Source organism: Trachypithecus francoisi, unplaced genomic scaffold (assembly GCF_009764315.1).
Source record: "Trachypithecus francoisi isolate TF-2019V2 unplaced genomic scaffold, Tfra_2.0 Lachesis_group2, whole genome shotgun sequence".
Taxonomy (NCBI): domain Eukaryota; kingdom Metazoa; phylum Chordata; class Mammalia; order Primates; family Cercopithecidae; genus Trachypithecus; species Trachypithecus francoisi.
The window spans coordinates 115,811,907-115,824,637 of NW_022681465.1; positions in this window are offsets into that span (position 1 = coordinate 115,811,907).

Below are 12,731 nucleotides of genomic sequence, written 5' to 3' on the forward strand. Positions count from 1 at the left end.
GGCTCTGTAGGTTTGTTAAGCAAGAGGAGAGATGAGGGCTGGGTGTGGTGGCTCATGCCTGTAATCCCAGTACTTTGGGAGGCCGAGATGGGCGGATCACCTGATGTCAGGAGTTCGAGACCAGCCTGGCCAACATGGTGAAACCCTGTCTCTACTAAAAATACAAAAATTAGCCAGGCGTGGTGGCACGAGCCTGTAATCCCAGTTACTCAGGAGGCTGAGGTGGGAGAATTTCTTGAACCTGGGAGGCAGAGGTTGCAGTGAGCCGAGATCACACCACTGCATTGCAGATTGGGCAACAGAGCGAGACTCCGTCTCAAAAGTAAAAAAAAAAAAGAGGAGAGATGAAGAGAAGCATAAGTGAGAATCTCACTGGGTCTTCTATCTTGGAAAAAAATCTTTTCTTGCTGGGCATGGTGGTTCATGCCTGTAATCCCAGCACTTTGGGAGGCTAAGGTGAGAGGATCGCTTGAGCCCAGGAGTGTGAGACCAGCCTGAGCAACATGGGGAAACCCCTTCTTTCCAAAAAGTAAAAAATTAGCTGGGTGTGGTGGCACATGCCTGGATTTCCAGCTACTCTGGAGGCTGAGGTGGAAGGATCACAAGCCTGGGGAGGTCAAGGCTTCAGTGAGCCGTGATAGTGCCACTGCACTCCAGCCTTGGTGACATCATAATATCCTGTCTCAAAAAGAAAGAAAAAAGCCAGGCGTGGTGGCTCACGCCTGTAATCCCAACACTTTGGGAGGCCGAGGCAGGTGGATCACTTGAGGTCAGGAGTTTGAGACCAGCCTGGCCAATGTGGTGAAACCCCATCTCTACTAAAAATACAAAAGTTAGCTAGGTGTGATGGCAGGCGCCTGTAATCCCAGCTACTCAGGAGGCTGAGGCAGGAGAATCACTTGAACCTGGGAGGCAGAGGTTGCAGTGAGGCAAGATCGTGCCATTGCACTCCAGCCTGGGCAACAACAGCGAAACTCCATCTCAAAAAAATAAAAATAAAAAGGGTGGGCACAGTGGCTCATGCTTGTAATCCCAACACTTTGGGAAGCCAAGGAGGGCAGATCATCTGAGGCCAGGAGTTTAAGACCAGCCAGCCGGGCGCGGTGGCTCAAGCCTGTAATCCCAGCACTTTGGGAGGCCGAGACGGGTGGATCATGAGGTCAGGAGATCGAGACCATCCTGGCTAACACGGTGAAACCCCGTCTCTACTAAAAAATACAAAAAACTAGCCAGGCGAGGTGGCGGGCGCCTGTAGTCCCAGCTACTCTGGAGGCTGAGGCAGGAGAAGGGTGTAAAGCCGGGAGGCGGAGCTTGCAGTGAGCCGAGATCCGGCCACCACACTCCAGCCACCGCACTCCAGCCCGGGCGACAGAGCAAGACTCCGTCTCAAAAAAAAAAAAAAAAAAAGACCAGCCTGACCAACATGGTGAAACCTCATCTCTACTAGAAATACAAAAATTAGCCAGGCATTGTGGCGTGCACCTGTAGTTCCAGCGACTCAGGAGGCTGAGGCAGGAGAATTGCTTCAACCCTGGAGGTGGAGGTTGCAGTGAGCCATGATCATGCCATTGTACTCCAGCCTGGGCAACAGAGTGAGACAAAATAGTCTTGGTCCCACATTCCCCTTCTAGCTACTGTGTCATTTCTTTGCTTTCCCTTATAACTAAATTCCAAAAAGTTGCTTATATTCACATCCCCAATTCCTCCCTTCCCTGTTTGCTCTTAACCCCCTTCAACTTCTTTTTCTTTTTTAGAGATAGGGTCTGGCTGTGTCCCCCAGGCTGGAGTGCAGTGTTGTGATCATGGCTCACTTGAGTCTCAAACTCCTGGGCTCAAGTGATTCTCCCACCTCAGCCTCCCAAGTAACTGGGACTACAGGCGTGCACCACCACGCCTGCCTAATTTTTTGTATTTTTAGTAGAGATGGGGTGTCACCATATTGCCCAGGCTGATCTTGAACTCCTGACCTCAGGTGATCTGCTGCCTTTCGCCTCCCAAAGTGCTGGGATTACAGGTGTGAATCACCGTGCCCGGCTTAATTTTTTGTTGTTTTTGTAGACCTGGGGGTCTTGGGCTGAGCGTGGTGGCTTACACCTATAATCCTAACACTTTGGGAGGCCAAGGCAGGAAGACTGCTTGATGCCAGGAATTTGAGAACAGCCTGGGCAACAAACTGAAATCTTGTCTCTACAAAAAGAAAAAAAGGCCAGGCACAGTGGCTCACACCTGTAATCCCAGCACTTTGGGAGGCTGAGGTGGGAGGATCACAAGGTCAGGAGTTCAAGACCAACCTGACCAACATGGTGAAACCCCATCTTCACTAAAAATACAAAAACTAGCCAGGCGTGGTGGCACACACCTGTAATCCCAGCTACCCAGGAGGCTGAAGCAGGAGAACTGCTTGAACCCTGGAGGCGGAGGTTGCAGTGAGCCGAGACTGCACCACTGCACTCCAGCCTGGGTGACAGAGTGAGACTCCATCTCAAAAAAAAAAAAAAAAAGGCCAGGCGTGGTGGCTCATGCCTGTAATCCCAGCACTTTGGGAGGCCAAGGTGGGAGATCACTTGAGGTCAGGAGTTTCAGAGCAGCCTGGCCAATATGGTGAAACTCTGTCTCTACTGAAAATACAAAAATTAGCCCGGCGTTGCCGGGCATGGTGACTCAGGCCTGTAATCCCAGCACTTTGGGAGACCAAGGCAGACAGATCACGAGGTCAGGAGTTCAAGACCAGCCTGACCAATATGGTGAAACCCCATCTCTACTAAAAATACAAAAATTAAAAATACAAAAAAATACAAAAGTGAGCATGGTGGCACACGCCTGTAGTCCCAGCTGCTCAGGAGGCTGCGGTAGGAGAATCACTTGAACCTGGGAGGTGGAGCTTGCAGTAAGTCAAGATTGCACCACTGCACTCCAGCCTGGGCGACGGAGCAAGACTGTCTCAAAAAAAAAAAAAACAAAAAAAAAATTAGCCAGGTGTGGTGGCACGCACCTGTAGTCCCAGCTACTCAGGAGGCTGAAGTGGGAGAATTGCTTGAACCTGGGAGGCAGAGGTTGCAGTGAGCTGAGATTGCACGAGATGGCGCCACTGCACTCCAGTCTAGGTGACAGAGCCAGACTCTGTCTCAAAAAAAAAAAAAAAGCCAGGTGTGGTGGCCTGCGCCTGTACTCCCAGCTACTCGGGAGGCTGAGGCAGGAGAATTGTTTGAACCTGGGAGGTGGAGGTTGCAGTGAGCTAAGATTGCACCACTGCACTCCAGCCTGGACGACAGAGTGAGACTCCATCTCAAAAAAATAAAAAGAAGGCTAGGTGCGATGGCTCACACCTGTAATCCCAGCACTTTGGGAGGCCGAGGCGGGTAGGTTACGAGGTCAGGAGATTGAGACCATCCTGGTGAACACAGTGAAACCCTGTCTACTAAAAATACAAAAAATTAGCCGGGTGTGGTAGCACGCGCCTGTAGAAGCTACTCAGGAGTTTAAGGCAGGAGAGTTGCTTGATCCCGGGAGGCAGAGTTTGCAGTGAGCCGAGATCGCACCACTGCACTCCAGCCTAGGCAACAGAGCAAGACTCCATCTATAAAAAAGAAGAAGGGAGGCTGAGGCAGGAGAATGGCGTGAACCCAGGAGGCGGAGCTTGCAGTGAGCCGAGATCGCGCCACTGCACTCCAGCCTGGTGGACAGAGTGAGACTCTGTCTCAAAAAAAAAAAAAAAGAAGAAGAAGAGATGAGGGGGTCTCACTACGTTATGTTGCCCCAGCTGGTCTCAAACTCCTGGGCTCAAGTGATCCTCTCACCTTGGCCTTCTAAAGTACTGGGATTACAGGCATGAGCCACTGCACCTGGTCTACCTTGAACTTCAGATTTCTCACATCCCTCTCTCCCCAGCCTGCCCTTGTCAAGGATGCTGTTCCCTCCATGTGGTTAAGGCTTCTGCCTGGTTTTCTATCCTCATCGCAGTGCATCAGCAGCATCTCAGGAGTTGACCCCTCCTTGAAACCCTGGCTTCACTTGCTTTCTAGGGCACCATGCTCTTCTGATTTCCCTCACAGGTGTGCCTTCCCATTGGCTGGCCAGTTTCATTCACTCTCATTTCTTTGAGGTATCTGCACAATGTATCCTCCCTTCCACTTCATGTTTTCTTTTTCTTTTTTTTTTTTTTGAGATGGAGTCTAACTCTGTCGCCCAGGCTGGAGTGCAGTGGTGCAATCTCGGCTCACTGCAAGCCCCACCTACAGGTTCACGCCATTCTCCTGCCTCAGCCTCCTGAGTAGCTGGGACTACAGGCACCTGCCACCATGCCCGGCTAATTTTTTTTTGTATTTTTAGTAGAGACGGGTTTCGCCGTGTTAGCCAGGATGGTCTCCATCTCCTGATCTCATGATCCGCCCACCTCAGCCTCCCAAAGTGTTGGGATTACAGGCGTGAGCCACTGCGTCCAGCCCTTTTTTTTTTTTTTTTTTTTGAGACGCAGTCTCACTCTGTCGCCCAGGCTGGAATGCAGTGGCATGATCTCAGCCCACTGCAACCTCTGCCTTCTGGGTTGCAGCAATTCTCCTGCCACAGCCTCCCGAGTAGCTGTGATTACAGGTGCCTGCCACCATGCCCAGCTGATTTTTGTATTTTAGGTAGAGATGGAGTTTCACCATGTAGGCCAGGCTGATCTTGAACCCCTTATCTCAGGTGATCCACCCACCTTGACCTCCCAGAGTACTGGGATTACAGGCGTGAGCCACGGCTCCTGGCCCCCATTTCTGGTTTTCTAGCACCTATTAATACTTGACCTACTACATATATTATTTATTCTTAGTCTCCCCCAACTAAAACCTAAGCTCTATGGGGTTTGTTTTCTGTTCCTTCCTGTATCTCAGTGTGAAGTGCTCCCCACTTATTTGGCCCTCTCCAAATAGTTCTATTTTTATTTATTTATTTATTTTGAGATGGAGTCTTGCTTTGTCGTCCAGCCTGGAGTGTAGTGCTGCGATTTCAGCTCACTGCAACCTTTGCCTCCCAGGTTCAAGCTATTCTTTTGCCTCAGTCTCCTGAGTAGCTGGGACTACAGGCACACACTACCACGCTGGGCTAATTTTTGTATTTTTAGTAGAGACGGGGTTTCACCATATTGGTCAGGATGGTCTCGAACTTCTGACCTTGTAATCCGTCCGTCTCGGCCTCCCAAAGTGCTGGGATTATAGGCGTGAGCCACTGCGCCCAGCCTATTTTTTTTTGTTGAGTCGTAGTCTCACTCTGTCGCCCAAGCTGGAGTGCGGTGGCGCGATCTCAGCTCACTGCAACCTCTGCCTCTCGAGTTCAAGCAATTCTCCTACCTCAGCCTCCCAAGTAGCTGGGATTACAGGTCTGCATGACCACGGCTGGCTAACTTTTGTGTTTTTAGCAGAGATGGGGTTTTGCCATTTTGACCAGGCTGGTCTCAAACTCCTGACCTCAACTGATCTGCCCACCTTGGCCCCCAAAGTGCTGGGATTACAGGCACGAGGCACGATGCTCGGACCTCCCCAAATCCTTCTAGAATGAACAAAGCTCCACAAGAGATAGGCACCTGAATCCAGAGGAGCAGACACTACTTAGCCGTTGTCACAGATTTCTGCTCCCTTAGGAGCAGGAGAGGTGTCCAGGATGCTGTTGGGGCTTCTGGTCATATCTGGTCAGCCCTGCTCTGACTGAAGCTGCAGCTGGGGCTCATGGTTCTGTACCCTGGGTCACTCTTCCCAACCTCTCTCACCATGTTGTCCAGGCTGGTCTCAAACTCCTGACCTCAACTGATTCGCCCACCTTGGCCCCCAAAGTGCTGGGATTATAGGCATGGAATTACATGGATTACAGTTTCCTGGAATGTACCAAGTTAACTACGCCTAAGTTCCAGGTTCAAGCTCTGTTTTTGTGAGGATTCAAGCTAAGGCAGTGAGTACTGGAGGTAGCACTAGAAGACAGACCTAGGGATAGGAATCTAAAAGTGGGTCACTTACCATTCAGAAGGCAACAAAGAGACACACACACACACACACACACACACAGAGTTGGTGATAACCTCCCTGTGTCCCGAAGCATAAGGCTCTTACCTGTGCTTGATAGATAGGAGTTGAAGAGAAAGCTTGGTTTATGCAGTAGCTTTGGCACTTGAAAGACGTGGAAGCAGCTGCTGTTGCAAGGATTATGGAGGTGGCTAGCTTTTCTAAATCACCTTAGAAGCTTTGAAGCAAGAGAATGAAAGATGCAGTTCAGCCTGCTATCTACTCAGAGGATGCTGTGAAAGCCAGGAACTCTCCCAAGACAACGTGTAAAGAAAACGTGGCTTCCGTGGCCAGTAGGCAGAGCATGCTGAAAATGAGAACCAAGATTTCATCACAAGGGCGGCAGAGCTGCAAAAGACACTTGTACATCCTCAGCAGTTTTCCTGTACTAAAGTGGGGGCTTTTATTGTTTTTATTTTTGTAGAGACGGGGGATCTTGCTGTGTTCCTCAGGCTGGTTTCGAACTCCTGGCCTCAATTGATCCTCCTGCCATGGCCTCTCAAACTTCTGGGATTACGGGCGTGAGCCACAGTACTCGACCCTTTGGGGGCTTTTAAAGGGAAGAAATGGACCCTGAAGCCTGACATGGGATGTTTGAGTGGATGTACCAAAGAACCTTGAGTCCCCAGAGTCCCCTGAAGTATCCTGGCCAGCAGAAGCTGCCTTCTTCCCATTGATAGAGGAGGACAGCTTCAGCCACCCTGGAGACAGTGCCGAGATTTCCCCGTTATAGGTGAGTGCCCTGTAAGATAACACTAATCCTCCTCAAGATCCACCTCCTGTCTGCCTCCAGACCAATAAGCAGGATCACATCTCAGCATATCCCAAGCAGTGAAATATTTCCTACCCTAGGAGGAAATCACTCAGTTGCCCAAAAAGGTGCAGGACGGCCGGGCGCGGTGGCTCAAGCCTGTAATCCCAGCACTTTGGGAGGCCGAGACGGGCGGATCACGAGGTCAGAAGATCGAGACCATCCTGGCTAACATGGTGAAACCCCGTCTCTACTAAAAATACAAAAAAAAAAACTAGCCGGGCGACGTGGCGGGCGCCTGTAGTCCCAGCTACTCGGGAGGCTGAGGCAGGAGAATGGCGTGAACCCGGGAGGCGGAGCTTGCAGTGAGCTGAGATCCGGCCACTGCACTCCAGCCTGGGCGGCAGAGCGAGACTCCGTCTCAAAAAAAAAAAAAAGGTGCAGGACCTGAGAGAACACTTGTGGGAGCGGTTGTGAGGGTACCAGATCTAGAGGCGGTACCAGATCCAGGCCAGGGACGGGGGGAGCAATAGAAGACCGATAGGGCATTGATTGACAAGGGTGCATCCCCTAAGACTCAGGATTTAAAGTCCTGTCAAAGGACACCTGGAGCTTGTCTTCATGCCAGATGGCTCCCAGAAGCTTGGACACCATAGTGGCCTACTGTTAATGAGGTAGAGATGAAGGCTAGGCCGGGCGCAGTGGCTCTCACCTGTAATCCCAGCACTTTGGGAGGCCGAGGCGGGCAGATCACGAGGTCAGGAGATCGAGACCATCCTGGCTAACACGGTGAAACACCATCTCTACTAAAGAATACAAAAAATTAGCCGGGCGTGGTGACAGGCGCCTGTAGTCCCAGCTACCTGGGAGGCTGAGGCAGGAGAATGACCTGAACCCGGGAGGCGGAGGTTGCAGTAAGCCGAGATCGCGCCACTGCACTCCAGCCTGGGCAACAGAGCCAGACTCTGTCTCAAAAAAAAAAAAAAAGAGATGAAGGCTCAGGGAAGTGGGAATATTAGAATGGATTTATTACATGAGACCAGAAGGTGTTGCATGGAGCTGCCCTTCACTAAGGCAATGCAGAATGTGGACGTGAGGGGGCACTGGTGTCAGAAAGCTGGTGCTGGCTGTGCTTTGTGGCTAGGAGATGCTGCCATGGAACTTGGCTTCTTAGTGTCTTGGGGATGACACAATTCTGGAATGGCATTTAACCGTTCTGGATGGCAACATTTAACCCTCAGAAGCCAAGAGGGCATTCTTATCATACTGTGCAGCAAGACTGGAATGGCAACTGTGGGAGGGGGAGTGCTGCTCAGGGGTCTATGGCAATGACAATAACAGGTCATTGATGGGTAGCTAACCAAAGAAAGGGAGGCAGACGGTGACTGACAGAAAAGTTTGGAAACAAGGACGAGGGTCATGCTGGAGAGATCTGACAGTCTTCCTCTGACAGTGCCACACCCCTTTGGGAAAGACAGGAAAACCTTTATATTAACTGAAATTCAGTTTCTACCACTACAGTAGAGTGGCAGGTTTGACCTACAGATTGAATTATACAAAGATATTTTAGGCCAGGTGCAGTGGGTCACGCCTGTAATCCCAACCCTTTGGGAGGTTAAGGCAGGAAGATTGCTTGAAGCAAGAAGTTCAAGACCAGCTTGGGCAGTATAATGAGACCCCCATCTCTAAAAAAAGAAAATCAGAGAAAAAGACATTTGTTTTGTTTTGTTTTGTTTTGTTTTGTTTTGTTTTGTTTTTGAGAGAGTCTCGCTCTGTCGCCCAGGCTGGAGTGCAATGGTATGATCTCAGCTCACTGCAACCTCTGCCTCCCAGATTCAAGCGATTCTCCTGCCTCAGCCTCCCAAATAGCTGGGATTACAGGTGCCCGCCACCATGCCTGGCTAATTTTTTGTACTTTTAGTAGCATTTCACTGTGTTGGCCAGGATGATCTCGATCTCCTGATCTCATGATCCACCTGCCTCAGCCTCCCCAAGTGCTGGGATTACAGGCATCAGCCACCGCGTCCAGCTGAAAGAAAAACATTTTAAAACCATTTGAGAATGTGGAGTGAGAGCTGTGCCAGCCACATGGACTAAGGAGGAGGCCAGGCAGTAGGAGATGCTAAGGAATGGCCTGCGGGGAAGTAAATGTGATGTGTGCGTCGGAAGCAGGCTCAGCGAGCCCAGTGATGAGACCAGGACCTCAACCTGCAGCTAAGCACTCTGAAGCCCCTAATACAGGTGGCAGGTGGCATCTGGGACTATAACAAATGGCAGTAAAAACTGTCAGTGGCGGCTGGGGTGGCAGCTCAAGCCTGTAATCCCAGCACTTTGGGAGACGGAGGCGGACGGATCACTTGAGGTCAGGAGTTCAAGACCAGCCTGGGCAACTTGGTGAAGCCCCATCTCTACTAAAAATACAAAAAACTAGCCGAGCGTGGTGGCACACACCTGTAGTCCCAGCAACTCTTTTAGGCTGAGGCAGGAGAATCGCTTGAACCCGGGAGGCGGAGGTTGCAGTAAGACGAGATCACACCACTGCACCCCAGCCTGGGCAACAGAATGAGACTCGGTCTCCAAAAAAAAAAAATTGTCAGTGGCAATTGTACAGGGATGGTTGTCCAGAATGGAATATTAGCCAGAAAAGCACAAGAAGTACAACTCTTAAGAGGAAAAACTGACCTTGCAAAGCCCAGGACAGAAGTCCTTGAGGCTGGGTGCAGTGGCTCACGCGTGTAATCCCAGCACTTTGGGAGGCTGAGGCGGGCAGATCACCTGAGGTCAGGAGTTCAAGACCAGCCTGGCCAACATGATGAAACCCCGTCTCTACTAAAAATACAAAAGTTAGCCAGGTGTTGTGGCATCCAGCTGTAGTCCCAGCTACTTGGGAGGCTGAGGTAGGAGAATCGCTTGAACCTGGGAGGTGGAGGTTGCAGTAAGCCAAGACTGTGCCACTGCACTCCAGCCTGGGTGACAGTGTGAGACTCTACCTCAAAAAAAAAAAAAAAAAACAACAACAACAAAGAAAAACAGCCTGAGCAACATGGCCAGACTCCATCTTTAAAAAAAAATTTTTTTTTAATTAGCCAGATATAGTGGCATGCACCTGTGGTCCCAGCTACTCTGGAGGCTGAGGCTTGAACCTGGGAGGTTGAGGCTGCAGTGAGCTATGATCACACCACTGCACTCCAGCCTGGGCAAAAGAGCAGGACCCTGTCTCAAAAAAGTAAAAAGTAACTATAAAAGGTGCTTGAGAGAGCATGGGCAGGGTAAAAAGGATGAAAAACATATGCGACTGTGCCACAGCCACAGGTCCCATGGAGGACCCACGCATTGGCCTTGTGTTGGCCAGGATGGGGCTGTGCCCTCCTCCACAGGGGTCCCAGGGTGTCTGATTACAGCTAGCAGGGTGTTCTCCAGAAAACCACCTGCCTGCCCCGTGTCTGGCCAGGATCACAGTGTTCACAACCACAGTCCCCACTTCTCTTTTTTTTTTTGAGATGGAGTCTCCCTCTGTGGCCTAGGCTGGAGTACAGTGGCACAATCTCGGCTCACTGCAAGCTCCGCCTCCCGGGTTCACGCCATTCTCCTGCCTCAGCCTCCCAAGTAGCTGGGACTATAGGCACCCGCCACCATGCCCGGCTAATTTTTTGTATTTTTTTAGTAGAGACAGTGTTTCACTGTGTTAGCCAGGATGGTCTCGATCTCCTGACCTTGTGATCCGCCCGCCTTGGCCTCCCAAAGTGCTGGGATTACAGGCGTGAGCCACCGCGCCCGGCCCACAGTCCCCACTTGTCTATTTTTCCTGCCTGCGTCTTGCTCAGCTCTGAATGGCTTCCCACTGTGCACTTTAATCTTGCTCCTGCCAGACATGGTGGCACATAGCTGTGGTCCCAGCTACTTGGGAGCCTCAGATGGGAGGATGGTTTGAGCCCAGGAGTTTGAGGCTGCAGTGAGTCATGATTGTGCCCCTGCACTCCAGCCTGGGCAACTAAGGGAGACCCTATCTCTAATTAAAAAAAAAAAAAAAAAAAGACCTAGCAGTGTCCACACATCTACCCAGTTCATCTTGTGACTTGTGACTGCAGGGGTATTTCCCAGCAGGGGAGTGCCATGCTTTTCCTCTCTGCCTGGTGGATGGGGACAGTCAGGCTGGTCCCACTTTGGGGCCCTTCCATCACCCAGGCTCTGGTTCAAGGCATAGTGTAGCCCTGTCTCCTGGAGTTCCAGCTGGAGCAGCCACTGCTTCGCTGGGCAGGAGGATAAGGGACATGAGAAGGTGGCCCCACATCAGGGCTGACAATGGAGGTTGCTCTGGCAGGTCTCTGCTCTGGCCTGGGGGCCTCATGTCTGCTCCTCAGCCCAGGTGGTGGCTAGATGGGCAGCATCACCACAGGTCTGGGGCCTGGATCTCAGCCTGTCAGAAGTATGAAAGTCACACAAGGAACTCCTTGACCCTGCCACGGCTGTTGCCACAGTAATGCCTCCCTGGTCCCGTTTGCAGCTATACAGAGAGATGGGGACATCAGTACCCTGCAGACAGAGGGGAAATGGCCTATGCAAACCCAGTACAAAGCATATTTTAAAACCTATGGTAATAATTAACCCTAGCCCAGCGCAGTGGGGCCCACCTGTAGTCCTTGTAGTCCTAGTCACTCCGAAGGCTGAGTTGGGAGGACCACTTGAGCCCAGCAGTTCAAGGCTGCAGTAAGCTATGATTGCTATGGGCTACAAGCAAGACCCCATCTTAAAAACCCCAAAAAACCTTGCTCCTGCCTCAACCATCAATTCCGACACTTGCGTGTTGGTCTCAACTCTCCTATGACACTCCTGAGACATTCCCACCCTTAATGATGCCCCTGGCCTGGTCTGGAAGCACCCCTTCTCTGCATGGCCTTGCTTGCTGCCTATGCTCACACATGTCAAAAAGAGACTCCAGGCCAGGCACGGTGGCTCACGCCTGTAACCTGAACACTTTGGGAGGTTGAGGTGGGCGGATCACTTGAGGTCAGGAGTTTGAGACCAGCCTGGCCAACATGGTGAAAGCCCGTCTTTATTAAAAATACAAAAATTAGGCTGGGCGTGGTGGCTCATGCCTGTAATCCCAGCTACTCGGGAGGCTGAGGCAGGAGAATGGCGTGAACCCGGGAGGCGGAGGTTGGAGTGAGCCGAGATCGCACCACTGCACTCCAGCCTGGGTGACAGCGAGACTCCGTCTCAAAAAAAAAAAAAAAAAAAATTAGCTGGGCATGTTGGTGTGCACCTGTAATCCCAGCTTCTTGGAAGGCTGAGGCAGAGAATCACTTAAACCCAGGAGGCAGAGGTTGCAGTGAGCCAAGATCGTACCACCTGCACTCCAGCCTGTGTGACAGAGTGAGACTGTGTCTTAAAAAAAAAAAAAAGAAAGAAAAAGAAAAGAAGGTCTAGATAACTTAGAAGCCTGGCCGAGTTCTCTCCCATATGCACATGGGAAATAATGGCCACAGAAGCCTGGTGGCCACCAGAGTGGACTGTGCAGGGACCAAAGGCCCATGACAGCCTGCTGGGTCTCCAGGAACGGTGGAAAGAAGGAAGCCTATGCTGAGACGGGATTGGCGGCGAGTGGGGCCGGGGAGCATGAGTGGCCCAGGCTGGGCCTCCACAGGCTGCCCCTGGAGCCACAGAGCAAGGGCTTTGGCCCCTGCCACACTGGGAACCATGGTCAGTGGTGTGTCTGCTGCTTTCTGTTCCCTCCTAAGATACCGCACATATAAAAACCTAACAATACTGTAATATCAAACGCTTAGTTCGTTTTCTCCCAGTCCTGTGTATGTGCTGAGAAGGGAAAGGCAGGTGGCAGGGGCAGTGGGAGCTGGGACTCGCAAACCTCAAGCAGACCTGGCGGGGAGACAGAGAGATCAACCAGTCACAATGCGAGGTCTTCATTTGCCTCTTGATTCAAACAAACC